The sequence below is a fragment of the Salmo salar genome, chromosome ssa13 (genome assembly GCF_905237065.1).
Source record: "Salmo salar chromosome ssa13, Ssal_v3.1, whole genome shotgun sequence".
NCBI lineage: Eukaryota > Metazoa > Chordata > Actinopteri > Salmoniformes > Salmonidae > Salmo > Salmo salar.
Genome location: NC_059454.1, coordinates 8516123 through 8534082, shown reverse-complemented (window position 1 = coordinate 8534082; position 17960 = coordinate 8516123). Strand labels below are relative to the sequence as shown.

Here is a 17960-nt window from a genome sequence, read left to right as displayed (position 1 = left end):
CTACGTATCGGCCTCAAGGCCTTCATCATAGTATCACTGCTCTATAATAAGCTCTACGTACCGGCCTCAAGGTCTTCATCATAGTATCACTGCTCTATAATAAGCTCTACGTACCGGCCTCAAGGCCTTCATCATAGTATCACTGCTCTATAATAAGCTCTACGTACCGGCCTCAAGGTCTTCATCATAGTATCACTGCTCTATAATAAGCTCTACGTACCGGCCTCAAGGCCTTCATCATAGTATCACTGCTCTATAATAAGCTCTACGTACCGGCCTCAAGGCCTTCATCATAGTATCACTGCTCTATAATAAGCTCTACGTACCGGCCTCAAGGCCTTCATCATAGTATCACTGCTCTATAATAAGCTCTACGTATCGGCCTCAAGGCCTTCATCATAGTATCACTGCTCTATAATAAGCTCTACGTATCGGCCTCAAGGCCTTCATCATAGTATCACTGCTCTATAATAAGCTCTACGTACCGGCCTCAAGGCCTTCATCATAGTATCACTGCTCTATAATAAGCTCTACGTATCGGCCTCAAGGCCTTCATCATAGTATCACTGCTCTATAATAAGCTCTACGTATCGGCCTCAAGGCCTTCATCATAGTATCACTGCTCTATAATAAGCTCTATAATAAGTAGGTGTCCTCTACACAGTGACCTAGAGAAGACTACCAGAGAGTAGATGTCTCCTACACAGCGACCTAGAGAAGACTACCAGAGAGTAGATGTCTCCTACACAGCGACCTAGAGAAGACTACCAGAGAGTAGGTGTCTCCTACACAGTGACCTAGAGAAGACTACCAGAGAGTAGGTGTCTCCTACACAGTGACCTAGAGAAGACTACCAGAGAGTAGGTGTCTCCTACACAGTGACCTAGAGAAGACTACCAGAGAGTAGGTGTCTCCTACACAGTGACCTAGAGAAGACTACCAGAGAGTAGGTGTCTCCTACACAGTGACCTAGAGAAGACTACCAGAGAGTAGATGTCTCCTACACAGTGACCTAGAGAAGACTACCAGAGAGTAGGTGTCTCCTACACAGCGACCTAGAGAAGACTACCAGAGAGTAGGTGTCTCCTACACAGTGACCTAGAGAAGACTACCAGAGAGTAGGTGTCTCCTACACAGTGACCTAGAGAAGACTACCAGAGAGTAGGTGTCTCCTACACAGTGACCTAGAGAAGACTACCAGAGAGTAGGTGTCTCCTACACAGTGACCTAGAGAAGACTACCAGAGAGTAGATGTCTCCTACACAGTGACCTAGAGAAGACTACCAGAGAGTAGGTGTCCTCTACACAGCGACCTAGAGAAGACTACCAGAGTCATGCAGTTTGCACTAAATAGATTCTACCGCTCTTCCATATTTTGCCAAACAATTTATAATTCCCGTAGCAACTGGTCATTGAAGATAGTCTACAGTGTGCATGTTTTCTGGAAATGTAAGAGCTGAACCAGCTGCTCCATAAAGTACTGTAGACGTATATCCTATGCAGTGAGTGACCTCCATCGTAGTCATTCCACTAGATGGTGCAAAACTAAGAGAAAATGAGAAATTAAAGTGAAAACAATCTGAAGGGGAAATCATGAATCAAATGTATAATCTAACGGTGCATCATAGATTTTATTACACAATATATACGTCCGCTAAAAAGCTCCTTCCAGAGTTGTTATTTCAGGATGTTTCCTTCAACTTTTGTTGATTTTGTTTCTTTATGTGTGTATCTATATTTGTAATAGGCTGCACGATGTTTTATAACCATACGGTATAATGTCAGCCTTAAATATGAATATACCCATGCATCCTGAGTCATGTTTTGTCCTCACTGTTTCCCCCCTCTCTGCTCCTCCCCTCTCCTCCCCTCCCTCCTCCCCCCTCCTCCTCCCCCCTCCACCCCCCTCCTCCCCTCTCCTCCTCCCCTGTGGCTTGTGTGAATAGATTCACTCAGATGGGGGCTACCTGGGCTGAAACTGAGCTGTGCGTGCTGGAACATGCCTTGACTTGTACCGGCTTGCCAGGCTGAGGAAGGAGAGAGCCTTTGAGCCCTGTGGTCAACAGTTTCACACTGACCTGTGTGAAGTGACCCTCAGTGAGAGAGAAATCAGACCAGCAGGGTGGCTCTCCACACTAGCAGTTGACTGGACCAGAACAGGACCCTGGATCTTCAGCTGTACCCAGTCTCCAGCCTCAGTCCTAACACTGTTTTACTGGTAAGTGTGCTGTTTAATAGTCACTCTCCTGAATGGATTTTCTTTTAGACTTGTCATACTGTACGGTACCCTCTACTGTTTGTCTCTCAAATAACTGGTTGGCTTTTACTTCTACACAATTGAAAAAGAGGTGAAAGGGACTCTTGTACAACAATAGTTTGATTTGTTTGTTACACATTTCTGTCCCTTTATTGTATGGTAATCTACTGTTCCACTGGAATGTACCTATAGTACATTCCCTTCGGAAAGTATTCAGACACCTTGACTTTTCCCCATTTTGTTACGTGACAGCCTTATTCTAAAATGGATGAAATCGTTTTTTTCTCTTCTCAATCTACACACAATACCCCATAATGACAAAATGAAAACAAGTTTTTAGAAATTATTGCAATTTTATTACAAATAAAAAACTGAAATATCTTATTTACATAAGTATTCAGACCCTTTGCTATGAGACTCGAAATTGAGTTCAGGTGCATCCTGTTTCCATTGATCATCCTTGAGATGTTTCTACAAGTTGATTGGAGTCCACCTGTGGTAAATTCAGTTGATTGGACATGATTTGGAAAGGCACACACCTGTCTATATAAAGTACCACAGCTGACAGTGCATGTCAGAGCAAAAGAGGTTTGGAACCACCAAGACTCTTCCTAGAGCTGGCCGAACTGATCAATCGTAGGGAGAAGGGCCTTGATCAGAGAGGTGACCAAAAACCTGTTGGTCACCTTGACAGAGCTCCAGAGTTCCTCCGTGGAGATGGGAGAACCTTCCAGAAGGACAACCATCTCTGCAGTACTCCACCAATAAGGCCTTTATGGTAGAGTGGCCAGACGGAAGCCACTCCTCAGTAAAAGGCACATGACAGCCTGCTTGGAGTTTGCCGAAAGGCACCTAAAGACTCTCAGACCATGAGAAACAAGATTCTCTGGTCTGATGAAACCAAGATTGAACACTTTGGCCTGAATGCCAAGCATCACGACTGGAGGAAACCTGGCACCATCCCTACAGTGAAGCATGGTGGTGGCAGAATCATTGGGTGGGGATGTTTTTCAGGGGCAGGGACTGGGAGACTAGTCAGGATTGAGGGAAAGACGAATGGAGCAAAGTACAAAGAGATCCTTGAAGAAAACCTGCTCCAGAGCGCTCAGGACCTCAGACTGGGGTGAAGGTTCACCTTCCAACAGGACAACCACCCTAAACACACAGCCAAGACAACGCAGGAGTGGCTTCGGGACAAGTCTCTGAATGTCCTTGAGTGGTCCAGCCAGAGCCTGGACTTGAACCCAATCATAAATCTCTGGAGATACCTGAAAATAGCTGTGCAGCGACACTCCCCATCCAACCTGACAGACCTTGAGAGGATCTGCAGTGAAGAATGGGAGAAACTACACAAATACAAGTGTGGCAAACGTGTAGCGTCATACCCAACAAGACTCAAGGCTGTAATCGCTGCCAAAGGTGCTTCAACAAAGTACCGAGTAAAGGGTCTGAATACTTATGTAAATGTTATATTTCAGGTTTTTTTTGTAATACATTTGCAAAAATCTTTTTGGGGTTATTATGGTGTATTGTGTGTAGATTAATGAGGGAAAAACACATTTACATTTACATTTAAGTCATTTAGCAGACGCTCTTATCCAGAGCGACTTACAAATTGGTGCATTCAACTTATGATATCCAGTGGAACAACCACTTTACAATAGTGCATCTAAATCTTTTAAGGGGGGGGGGTTAGAAGGATTACTTTATCCTATCCCAGGTATTCCTTAAAGAGGTGGGGTTTCAGGTGTCTCCGGAAGGTGGTGATTGACTCCGCTGTCCTGGCGTCGTGAGGGAGCTTATTCCACCATTGGGGTGCCAGAGCAGCGAACAGTTTTGACTGGGCTGAGCGGGAACTGTGCTTCCTCAGAATCAATTTTAGAATTAAGCTGTAACGTAACAAAATGTGGTAAAAGTCATAAGGTCTGAATACTTTCAAAATACCTATAGTATTTAATGGTAGTCTACTGTTCTCTGGAAGGTACCTATAGTATTTAATGGTAGTCTACTGTTCACTGGAAGGTACCTATAGTATTTAATGGTAGTCTACTGTTCTCTGGAAGGTACCTATAGTATTTAATGGTAGTCTACTGTTCTCTGGAAGGTACCTATAGTATTTAATGGTAGTCTCCTGTTCACTGGAAGGTACCTATAGTATTTAATGGTAGTCTACTGTTCTCTGGAAGGTACCTATAGTATTTAAAGGTAGTCTACTGGAAGGTACCTATAGTATTTAATGGTAGTCTACTGTTCTCTGGAAGGTACCTATAGTATTTAATGGTAGTCTACTGTTCTCTGGAAGGGACCTATAGTATTTAATGGTAGTCTACTGTTCTCTGGAAGGTACCTATAGTATTTAATGGTAGTCTACTGTTCACTGGAAGGTACCTATAGTATTTAATGGTAGTCTACTGTTCTCTGGAAGGTACCTATAGTATTTAATGGTAGTCTACTGTTCTCTGGAAGGTACCTATAGTATTTAAAGGTAGTCTACTGGAAGGTACCTATAGTATTTAATGGTAGTCTACTGTTCTCTGGAAGGTACCTATAGTATTTAATGGTAGTCTACTGTTCACTGGAAGGTACCTATAGTATTTAATGGTAGTCTACTGTTCTCTGGAAGGTACCTATAGTATTTAATGGTAGTCTACTGTTCTCTGGAAGGTACCTATAGTATTTAATGGTAGTCTACTGTTCTCTGGAAGGTACCTATAGTATTTAATGGTAGTCTCCTGTTCACTGGAAGGTACCTATAGTATTTAATGGTAGTCTACTGTTCTCTGGAAGGTACCTATAGTATTTAAAGGTAGTCTACTGGAAGGTACCTATAGTATTTAATGGTAGTCTACTGTTCTCTGGAAGGTACCTTAGTATTAGTCTACTGTTCTCTGGAAGGTACCTATAGTATTTAATGGTAGTCTACTGTTCACTGGAAGGTACCTATAGTATTTAATGGTAGTCTACTGTTCTCTGGAAGGTACCTATAGTATTTAAAGGTAGTCTACTGTTCACTGGAATGCACATAATTTTCCATTAAATACCGTCGGTATATTCCAGTGGAAAGTAGATACTTTCTTTTTATAATTGAACCTTTATTTAACTAGGCATGTCAGTTAAGAGCAAATTCTTATCTACAATGACGGCCTACCGGGGAACAGTGAGTTAATTGCCTTGTTCAGGAGAAGAACGACAGATTTTTACCTTGTCAGCTCGGGAATTCAATCCAGTGACCTTTCGGTTACTGGCCCAACGCTCTAACCACTAGGCTACCTGCCGCCCGAAAATCATGCCCTTGTGCCGTGACCCGGATTCGAACCGGGGTTGCTGCGGCCACAACGCAGAGTACTAACCACTATACGAATGGAGAGCTACCAGTGGTATTATTGTCCTTGTAGAATTTGACCAGGTAATATCTTAGGAGAGGTTCTATTTATCCTAAATAAGTGTGACATCACATCTGTACAGCGAGTTAACAGTACCACACTAACACCCTCTGGACTCCCATCTATGGCTCAGCTTAAACACACACACACACACACACACACACACACACACACACACACACACACACACACACACACACACACACACACACACACACACTATTGTCTGTTGGCAAGGGGAAGTTTGTGAATGACAGAATGAAGGAGCAAAAAGTACTAAAGAATCAACGGTACTTTTTCCCTCTTCTCCTCGACCTAGCTCTTGGGGATTCCCCCTCACAGTGAAACCGCACGCACGCACACGCACGCACGCACACACACACACACACACACACACTATTGTCTGTTGGCAAGGGGAAGTTTGTGAATGACAGAATGAAGGAGCAAAAAGTACTAAAGAATCAACGGTACTTTTTCCCCTCTTCTCCTCGACCTAGCTCTTGGAATCGCCATCATTCTCTACTACCTATCAACTACCTGGACCCCAGTGGAGGCTGGTGGGAGGAGCTATAGGAGGACGGGCTCATTGTAATGGCTGGAATGGAATAAATGGAATGGTATCAAACATATAAAACCTATGGAAACGACATGTTTGACTGTGTTTCATTTATTCCGTTCCTGGTCATTACAATGAGCCCGTCCTCCTCTAGCTTCTCCCTGCCAAACCTCCACTGCCGGACACAGAGGAACCACAATGCCTATCAAGGTGGGACCAGACAGACACTGGGTAAGAGACACTATAAATTGTTCTATTTGTTGTGTGTTTGTGTTGATATAATGAAGAGCGATCTTCCCTTTGATGTAGGAGCAGGAAAAAACATCTGCAGATGGAATATACAGGAAGTCCTGCAATAACCAATGACAGATCAGATATGTGTATCAGGATCCATGGATTTTCTCCAACACTCTCTAAACGAATCGATACAAGCAGGTAGATTGTTGCTGAGGCAACAGTGTTTTCTGTTTTCTGGTAACTATGAGTCTACAGCTTGCTAATTGTGTGTCTGTGAGGTAAAGCTGTTGAATTGTTAACACAAGGCAAGGGGAGGCAGATGGGACAGACAATGCTGACAACTGATATTGGAGAGAATACACTCTTAGTGTGGTCAGACAGTAAGTCCTGTAAGTAAGTAACATGTCTTTTTAGAGGCTTTTTGACAAAACGACCTCATAACCTCATGTCTGTTATTTTCTTTTCCTCTGCCTGTTCTTCTCCTCATATCCCCTGATCTGTCCATTCATAACCCAACACTTCCTTATAGAAATGCACCAGTTCTATCGTTTCTCAAATTTTCTTTAAGATGAGGACATGGTTGATTGGAGGTATCCTAGTGGTTAGAGCGTTGGGCCAATGGGGCGGCAGGAAGCCTAGTGGTTAGAGCGTTGGGTGGTTAGAGCGTTGGGTGGTTAGAGCGTTGGGTGGTTAGAGCGTTGGGGTGGGTAGAGCGTTGGGTGGTTAGAGCGTTGGGTGGTTAGAGCGTTCGGTGGTTAGAGCGTTGCGGTGGTTAGAGCGTTGGGGTGGTTAGAGCGTTGGGTGGTTAGAGCGTTGGGTGGTTAGAGCGTTTGGTGGTTAGAGCGTTGGGTGTGTAGAGCGTTGTGTGGTTAGAGCGTTGGGGTGGTTAGAGCGTTGGGTGGTTAGAGCGTTGGGTGGTTAGAGCGTTGGGGTGGTTAGAGCGTTCGGTGGTTAGAGCGTTGGGGTGGTTAGAGCGTTGGGTGGTTAGAGCGTTGGGTGGTTAGAGCGTTGGGTGGTTAGAGCGTTCGGTGGTTAGAGCGTTCGGTGGTTAGAGCGTTGGGGTGGTTAGAGTGTTGGGTGGTTAGAGCGTTTGGTGGTTAGAGCGTTGGGTGGGTAGAGCGTTGGGTGGTTAGAGCGTTGGGGTGGTTAGAGCGTTGGGTGGTTAGGAGCGTTGGGTGGTTAGAGCGTTGGGGTGGTTAGAGCGTTGGGTGGTTAGAGCGTTTGGTGGTTAGAGCGTTGGGTGGGTAGAGCGTTGGGGTGGTTAGAGCGTTGGGTGGTTAGAGCGTTTGGTGGTTAGAGCGTTGGGTGGGTAGAGCGTTGGGTGGTTAGAGCGTTGGGTGGTTAGAGCGTTTGGTGGTTAGAGCGTTGGGTGGTTAGAGCGTTGGGGTGGTTAGAGCGTTGGGTGGTTAGAGCGTTGGGTGGTTAGAGCGTTGGGTGGATAGAGCGTTGGGTGGTTAGAGCGTTGGGGTGGTTAGAGCGTTTGGTGTCTAGAGCGTTGGGTGGTTAGAGCGTTTGGTGGTTAGAGCGTTGCGGTGGTTAGAGCGTTTGGTGGTTAGAGCGTTTGGTGGTTAGAGCGTTGGGGTGGTTAGAGCGTTGGGGTGGTTAGAGCGTTTGGTGGTTAGAGCGTTGGGTGGTTAGAGCGTTGGGTGAGTAAGGGGAGACAACATCTGATCTCATCTGACAGTGTGGAACACATCTGATCTGACAGTGTGGCACAGAATCTGATCTGACAGTGTGGAACACATCTGATCTGACAGTGTGTAGTATAGTTGGTGTAGAACACATCTGATCTGACAGTGTGAAACACATCTGATCTGACAGTGTGAAACACATCTGATCTGACAGTGTGAAACACATCTGATCTGACAGTTTGTAGTATAGTTGGTGTAGAACACATCTGATCTGACAGTGTGAAACACATCTGATCTGACAGTGTGAAACACATCTGATCTGACAGTGTGAAACACATCTGATCTGACAGTGTGTAGTATAGTTGGTGTAGAACACATCTGATCTGACAGTGTGAAACACATCTGATCTGACAGCGTGGAACACATCTGATCTGACAGTGTGAAACACATCTGATCTGACAGTGTGGAACACATCTGATCTGACAGTGTGTAGTATAGTTGGTGTAGAACACATCTGATCTGACAGTGTGAAACACATCTGATCTGACAGTGTGTAGTATAGTTGGTGTAGAACACATCTGATCGGACAGTGTGAAACACATCTGATCTGACAGTGTGGAACACATCTGATCTGACAGTGTGTAGTATAGTTGGTGTAGAACACATCTGATCTGACAGTGTGAAACACATCTGATCTGACAGTGTGGAACACATCTGATCTGACAGTGTGAAACACATCTGATCTGACAGTGTGAAACACATCTGATCTGACAGTGTGTAGTATAGTTGGTGTAGAACACATCTGATCTGACAGTGTGGAACACATCTGATCTGACAGTGTGAAACATCTGATCTGACAGTGTGTAGTATAGTTGGTGTAGAACACATCTGATCTGACAGTGTGGAACACATCTGATCTGACAGTGTGTAGTATAGTTGGTGTAGAACACATCTGATCTGACAGTGTGGAACACATCTGATCTGACAGTGTGGAACACATCTGATCTGACAGTGTGAAACACATCTGATCTGACAGTGTATAGTTGGTGTGGAACATATAGCTCCCATTGTTTTCAGAAAGATGATTAGGCCTGAGGAAATAGACAGGAAAGAGAGAAGTGCTTTTTAGATTACATTATTATATATATTTTTTATATTTAGATATTCCAAATGTTTTGTACATACGGTATATACACTGAGTGTACAAAACATTAGGAACACCTGCTCTTTCCGTGACATAGACTGACCAGGTGAATCCAGGTGAAAGCTATAATCCCATATTGATGTCACCTGTTAAATACACTTCAAGTCAGTGTAGATGAAGGGGAGGAGACAGGTTAAAGAAGGGGTTTTAAGCCTTGAGACAATTGAGACATGGATTGTGTGTGTGTGCCATTATAATGGTGAACGGGAAAGACAGAATGTTGAATTGCCTTTGAATGTGATATGGTAGTGGGGACAGGCTACCCCATCCCCCAGTTTAATAATTGGAATGGGATTCAAAATGAGGCAACGATGTCCTTTAAGGACCATGCAGACGCCTCCGAGTGGTCGGCTAGGCTGTTTGGAGTGTTTATCCAACTAGATTAAACAAATATAAATACATTTAAAAAAATATGTCTCCCCCACTTCAAAAACCAACTCAATATTTGGAAGGTGTTCTTAATGTTTTGTACACTCAGTGTATATATTTATCTTTCTCTAATGACCATTCATATGTACTGTTATGGTACTGTTATTGTTGATATCATTATCTCACTTCGCTTTAGCAACAGTGGCCTTGTCATTCATACAAATAAAGCTTATCTGAATCTGATAGAGAGAGAAACCGAGAGAGAGAGAGAGAGAGACAGAGAGAGAGACAGAGAGAGAGACAGAGAGAGAGAAAGAGAAAGAGAAAGAGAAAGAGCATTGTACTGACAAGCAAAACACTTTTTTATTACAATACATGGTTAGGGTTATTACGGTGACCATATTACAGCCACACCAGCGGTCATGAGTCAAATTCTTAATTAAGCATATAGGAGGACCTGTTTCTTTGTTCACCACTCAACGCACTTACTTGGAAATTCAAGAGATTATCCAGCTATCCTTCATACTATAAATAATGCCACAAATCTTGTCTGTTAAATGAAGTAGTGTAGCCCACAGCCATATGACATAGCCAGATCAGGGCCTAACATAAGGACAACTCAGAGGATGCTATTCTGTTCTTCTGAAATAGACTACATTTTCTTCATATCATGTTTCTTTAGACCTGTCTAAAATAAATAATAGATTTATTGTGATGGTGTAGGCTATATTAAACATATTTATTTGACTTTTTAAAACGTAGAAGTTCCAAAAGTCTGCGGAAGCCAGGAGATGCTAAATGTGTTTATGTTAAATAACGGTCAATTACCGTGAGACCAGCAATTATTTGCTTGACAAATTTTATGACCGCCACAGCCCTTTGCATGGTTACGACAACAAACGTCACTCCTACTGACGAGAAATAAGGACAAGAAAGAAACTGGCATGGGTTTGTTGTGACAGCTCATAGTTCCCTGGAAACATGTATAATAACTCTTCTGACCAAGTTCCCATAGAACATGTTGAACTGTGACTCACAGAAAGCTTCTAGAAAGTTCATGTGACCTGTCAACAAAACAAACACAACAATATTAGTTAACCCAGTTGTGGGTAACCCAGGGTGATAAACCAAGCCACAAAACTATACGCTATACAGTTACGATAACAGTCTTAACTACCCTATACAGATAACAGTCTTAACTATCCTATACAGATAACAGTCTTAACTATCCTATACAGATAACAGTCTTAACTATCCTATACAGATAACAGTCTTAACTACCCTATACAGATAACAGTCTTAACTACCCTATACAGATAACAGTCTTAACTACCCTATACAGATAACAGTCTTAACTATCCTATACAGATAACAGTCTTAACTACCCTATACAGATAACAGTCTTAACTATCCTATACAGATAACAGTCTTAACTACCCTATACAGATAACAGTCTTAACTACCCTATACAGATAACAGTCTTAACTACCCTATACAGATAACAGTCTTAACTATCCTATACAGATAACAGTCTTAACTACCCTATACAGATAACAGTCTTAACTACCCTATACAGATAACAGTCTTAACTACCCTATACAGATAACAGTCTTAACTACCTTATACAGATAACAGTCTTAACTACCCTATACAGATAACGGTCTTAACTACCCTATACAGATAACAGTCTTAACTACCCTATACAGATAACAGTCTTAACTATCTTATACAGAAAACAGTCTTAACTATCTTATACAGATAACAGTCTTAACTACCCTATACAGATAACGGTCTTAACTACCCTATACAGATAACAGTCTTAACTATCTTATACAGATAACAGTCTTAACTATCTTATACAGATAACAGTCTTAACTACCCTATACAGATAACAGTCTTAACTATCCTATACAGATAACAGTCTTAACTACCCTATACAGATAACAGTCTTAACTACCCTATACAGATAACAGTCTTAACTATCCTATACAGATAACAGTCTTAACTATCCTATACAGATAACAGTCTTAACTACCCTATACAGATAACAGTCTTAACTACCCTATACAGATAACAGTCTTAACTACCCTATACAGATAACAGTCTTAACTACCCTATACAGATAACAGTCTACAGTCTTAACTACCCTATACAGATAACAGTCTTAACTATCCTATACAAATAAGTCTTAACTATAGGATGTTACTGATAACAGTCTTAACTACCCTATACAGATAAGTCTTAACTACCCTATACAGATAACAGTCTACAGTCTTAACTATCCTATACAGATAACAGTCTTAACTATCCTATACAGATAACAGTCGTAAGTACCATGTACTGATAACAGTCTTAACACAGCATGCTGTACAACCCAATTCTATACAACCTCATCTGAGCCTAAATCTATATAAACTCATCTGAGCCTAACCTAAGTCTATAAAAGCTAAATCTCTCCACAGAGAAGTGTCTGAGGAGTGTGTCAGACACATGAAGCTGTTGGGAGGCCTGTGGTGTGTGTTACTGTTTGTCTCAGCCAGCTGGTTATCTGGGATGGGGTTGTTTCCCCGGCCAGTGTTCTGTTCTGCAATCCTGTATTAGTATAGCGATTACTTCAAGACTAAAGCAGGAAGGAATTCCTGTTGTCATGCGGTTACTGTCGCCGCAGCAGCAAGCGTCTGACTCATACACACATACAAACACAGCCAACTGCAGCATGAAGCAGCTCAATGAAGGGTGTTCATTCGGTTTTATTCCTCAGTCGCTATATTATGTCTTTCCCAGCTTCTTTTCCTATAAAAGGAAAATGACAGCATTCCTTGCCCAAGGAGGTCAACACATTCTACTAGAACACAAGTAAACAACAACTTAACAACAACTTAACAACAAGTTAACAACAACTCCTCCCTCCTGGTTGTCAACATGGACTCCTTTGTTTCATTCTAGAGTCACGTAGTTTAACTCGGTGTCACATAGCAGTGGATTTAAATGATGATTCAATCATTCTTTTCCTATTTCTTCCTCTGTTTTTCAGTGCCTTTTATCTTAGGACGTTTGGCAGCTAGAACTAATATTAATTGTTCCTCCAAGTCTGCATTTTAGTTGAATATTCCGAGGACAGAGCACCCCTTCAGCGATCCGAGGACAGGGCACCCCTTCAGCGATCCGAGGACAGGGCACCCCTTCAGCGATCCGAGGACAGAGCACCCCTTCAGCGATCCGAGGACAGAGCACCCCTTCAGCGATCCGAGGACAGGGCACCCCTTCAGCGATCCGAGGACAGAGCACCCCTTCAGCGATCCGAGGACAGGGCACCCCTTCAGCGATCCGAGGACAGAGCACCCCTTTCAGCGATCCGAGGACAGGGCACCCCTTCAGCGATCCGAGGACAGAGCACCCCTTCAGCGATCCGAGGACAGGGCACCCCTTCACGAATTCGAAGACGGAGCACCCCTTCAGGGAGTGTTGAGCTCCCTTGCTTAATGCAATACCCTCCCATCCCGGGTCCTCTCTGTTTCTCTTCCTTTGCCACTCCCCCCTCACTCACAGACCAGTGTAGACGGCTCCCCTATACCCCTACTGTCCTGTCAGCAGAATCTGTCCCAGTGAGGGGGTGGGGGTGGGGGGTGTATTGTACTGTATGAAATGGGTTCTCTGTCCACCTGCTCAAAATAACTAACTGCAGTGAGGGAGGGCAGACTGAAACTACAGGCTTTGTCTTTCTCTGTGTGGCAATACAGTATGGTCTGGTCCAGCCCACACAACACACACACACGCATTCTGTACGCATTCTAGCTCGCTTACACAAACTCATGATGCACAAACACACAGACGTCACACACACACAAACCGCACGCACACACACACACACACACAACAAAATGAAAGCTGATTCTAACTCATCTTTTGTTGCAAGAATATGAGTCACATCAAGGCTATTCTTAGTTGAGGGGGTTGTCTGTAGTTCATGTTGTGTGATTGTGCTCTACGTGTTGCCAGCACTGTCAAAGAAAGGTTTTACCCAACGCATTAGATTCTGTCTGGTTTCATGTCTCTAAATAACCTCCTTTTCATGATGCATCAGTGTTACATTCAATTCTTGACTTTAAATCTAGGGGGGACGGGGGACGGACATCTTCATAAAAAAATTAAATAAAAAAGGGTAATTCATGTATTAAATATAGCCTGACAGAAACTACTGCAGAGGCAAAGGGTTAACCCATTAAAGTATTCACTGTCATCAGAAGGCAGAGGGGACCTATTGTTTGACCTTTGACCCTCGCAGGAGGACGACTACAACGCCGTTTACCCTGAAATGGAAAATCTTTCCCTACTTTTTCAACTGAACAGTTTGGGGAGAGGGCATACACCGTTGTGGTGTTTGATGTTTGACCACTTTGTATTAAAGAAGTGTGTGTGTGTGTGTCGGTTTGCTAATTTAGACTCCCTGTGGGAAACATGGCAGCGAGATACCAAAGATATACTGGATACCAGGAACCTGAAGATGAAGATGCTGGAGAAAGAGGCTACTGGGAGTGTTTCTCTGGCAGTGTCTTAGCTGGTTGTTGTGAGGGAGAGAACGAAGCAATCAGCAAGTATACTGCCTCAGAAACTCTTCGCACTACGACCCCAGCCCCCCCCCCCCAGCTCTCAGCTGTCACTCACCCAGAGAGAGAGAGAGACTGACGGAAGGAAGGAAGGAAGGAAGGAAGGAAGGAAGGAAGGAAGGAAGGAAGGAAGGAAGGAAGGAAGGAAGGAAGGAAGGAAGGAAGGAAGGAAGGAAGGAAGGAAGGAAGGAAGGAAGGAAGGAAGGAAGTCATAATGTATTTTCAGTATGACTAGTACTACTGGACTCTGGTGAAGTTTTTCATGTGTGATGATAGCCTGACGATGCTTTTTAGGACATGGTGACATTGTGTGGATTAGGCTTCTTGAGTGTATGGGTACTCTGTATGAAATAGATTTAATCCTTCATCTTGTGTCTCAGATGTTGAGTTGAGACAAACCATACGTACCGGTATGTGTTTATGTATAATTATGAATGAATGATCATTTGGGATTTTGACATACAGTTAATACTAAAACCTTAAATAATCACTTGCGTTGGCTTTTTGTAAATAAAACAAACAAAAATACAGATTTTTAAACCAATAAATATGTGTATATCTTTACTTTGTCTAAGCATTCCTCATTTCCAGTTTGATCTGCATTTGTGTTTATAAAACAACTGTGTCCCATCTGAGCTCAGACCCAGATAGGTTTGAAGGTGACCTTGAGTCCAGAGAAACAATGTATGGGCCACAATCACAACAGTACAACAGTTACCTGAGTTTGACTGTCAGCGTCAGTTAATCCATTTGCATTGTGAGGTTATCATTGAGTAAATGGCAAGCTCATATTATACAAACATAGGCAAACATTATACAAACATTTAATCTGCAAACAGAATAATCAAAGACATATGAAGATATAGAGAAAATACACAGAGCAGGTTTTATCTAATGACATTCTCTGACTAAGCCTCCTCCATTTGTGAGCTAATTGTGATCTAATTCTGGTCCTAGATTGAACCTCATGGGACTCTGAGTAGAATCCAGGAAGTTGCGATATAAGGGGAAGGGGTGATATATGGGAAGGTATGATATAAGGGAAGGTGTGATATAGGGGAAATTGTGAAATAGGGGAAGTTGTGATATAGGGGAAGGTGATATAGGGGAAGGGGTGATATAGGGGAAGGGGTGATATATGGGAAGGTATTATATAAGGGAAGGTATGATATAAGGGAAGGTGTGATATAGGGGAAATGGTGAAATAGGGGAAGTTGTGATATAGGGGAAGGGGTGATATAGGGGAAGGGGTGATATAGGGGAAGGGGTGATATAGGGGAAGGTGATATAAGGGAAGGTGTGATATAGAGGAAGGTCTGATATAAGGGAAGGTGTGATATAGAGGAAGGTCTGATATAAGGGAAGGTGAATATAGGGGAAAGTGTGATATAGGGGAAGATGTAGATATAGGGGAGGGGTGATATAGGGGAAGGTATGATATAAGGTAAGGTGTGATATAAGGGAAGGTGTGATATAGGGGAAGGTATGATATAGGGGAAGGGGTTATATAGGGGAAGGTATGATATAGGGAAGGTGTGATATAGGGGAAGGTAAGATATAGGGGAAGGTATGATATGGGGAAGGGGTGATATAAGGGAAGGTGTGATATAGGGGAAGGTATGATATAAGGGAAGGTGATATAGGGGAGGGGTGATATAAGGGAAGGTGATATAGGGGAAGGTGTGATATAAGGGAAGGTAGATATAGGGGAGGGTGTGATATAAGGGAAGGTGTGATATAGGGGAGGGTATGATATAGGGGAAGGGGTGATATAGGGGAAGGGGTGATATAGGGGAAGGTGATATAGGGGAAGGTGTGATATAGGGGAAGGTGTGATATAGGGGAAGGGGTGATATAGGGGAAGGTGATATAGGGGAAGGGGTGATATAGGGGAAGGTGATATAAGGGAAGGTGTGATATAGGGGAAGGTGATATAGGGGAAGGGGTGATATAGGGGAAGGGGTGATATAGGGGAAGGTGATATAGGGGAAGGGGTGATATAGGGGAAGGGGTGATATAGGGGAAGGTGATATAAGGGAAGGTGTGATATAGAGGAAGGTCTGATATAAGGGAAGGTGTAATATAGAGGAAAGTGTGATATAGGGGAAGATGTGATATAGGTGGGGGTGATATAGGGGAAGGTATGATATAAGGTAAGGTGTGATATAAAGGAAGGTGTGATATAATGGAAGGTGTGATATAGGGGAAGGGGTTATGTAGAGGAAGGTATGATATAAGGGAAGGTGTGATATAAGGGAAGGTGTGATATAGGGGAAGGTAAGATATAGGGGAAGGTATGATATAGGGGAAGGTAAGATATAAGGGAAGGTATGATATAGGGGAAGGTAAGATATAGGGGAAGGTATGATATAAGGGAAGGTATGATATAAGGGAAGGTGTGATATGGGGAAGGGGTGATATAAGGGAAGGTGTGATGTAGGGGAAGGTATGATGTAGAGGAAGTTATGATGTAGAGGAAGGTGTGATATAGGGGAAGGTATGATATAAGGGAAGGTGATATAGGGAGGGTATGATATAAGGGAAGGTGTGATATAGGGGAAGGGGTGATAGGTGGGGGTGATATAGGGGAAGGTATGATATAAGGGAAGGTGTGATATAGGGGAAGTTGTGATATAGGGGAAGTTGTGATATAGGGGAAGGTATGATATAAGGGAAGGTGTGATATAGGGGAAGTTGTGATATAGGGGAAGGGATGATATAGGGGAAGGTGTGATATAGGGGAAGGGGTGATATAGGTGGGGGTGATATAAGGGAAGGTGATGTAAGGGAAGGGGTGATATAGGGGAAGGTGTGATATAGGTGGGGGTGATATAGGGGAAGGTGATATAAGGGAAGGTGTGATATAGGGGAAGGTGATATAAGGGAAGGTGTGATATAGGGGAAGGTATGATATAAGGGAAGGTGTGATATAGGGGAAGGTGTGATATAAGGGAAGGTGTGATATAGGGAAGGTATGATATAGGGGAAGGGGTGATATAGGTGGGGTGATATAAGGGAAGGTGTGATATAGGGGAAGGTGTGATATAGGGGAAGGTGTGATATAGGAGAAGGTGTGATATAGGGGAAGGTGTGATATAGGAGAAGGTAGGATCATTGATTTCAGATCTGGGTACTGTAAGATGAAACACTGCAGGTCTTTACAATCTATTACACTATCTGCCACAGCACTGTAGGCCTGTACTGTCTGTCTGCCACTGAGCTGTAGGCCTACTGAGCTGCCTAGCCTGCTAAATGTTTGTAGCATGACCTGCCTAGCCTGCCTAATATTGAGTTGCACCCCCTTTTGCCCTCAGATCAGCCTCAATTTGTCAGATCATGGACTCTGCAAGGTGTTGAAAGCGTTACATAGGGATAATGGCCCATGTTGGCTCCAATGCTTCCCACAGTTGTGTCAATTTGGCTGGATGTCCTTTGGGTGGTGGACCATTGTTGATACACACAGGAAACTGTTGAGCGTGAAAAACCCAGCAGCATTGCAGTTCTTGACATTCTCAAACAGGTGCACCTGACACCTACTACCATACCCCATTCAAAGTCACTTAAATATTTTGTCTTGCCCATTCACCCTCTGAATGGCACACATACACAATCCATGTCTCAATTGTCTCAAGGCGTAAAAATCATTTTTTAACCTGTCTCCTCCCCTTCATCTACACTGATTTGAAGTGGATTTAACAAGTGACATCAATAAGGGA

At 43.2% G+C, this 17960-nt stretch overlaps 1 long non-coding RNA gene across 1 annotated transcript; it reads left to right on the top strand.

Annotated features, from left to right (window-relative positions):
- Positions 1-1946: 1946 nt before the first annotated feature.
- Positions 1947-14276, top strand: LOC123726186 (uncharacterized). The gene is made up of 3 exons (XR_006758488.1): positions 1947-2218; positions 6138-6427; positions 12728-14276. It is a non-coding gene; the product is annotated as an uncharacterized lncRNA (long non-coding RNA).
- Positions 14277-17960: the final 3684 nt, after the last annotated feature.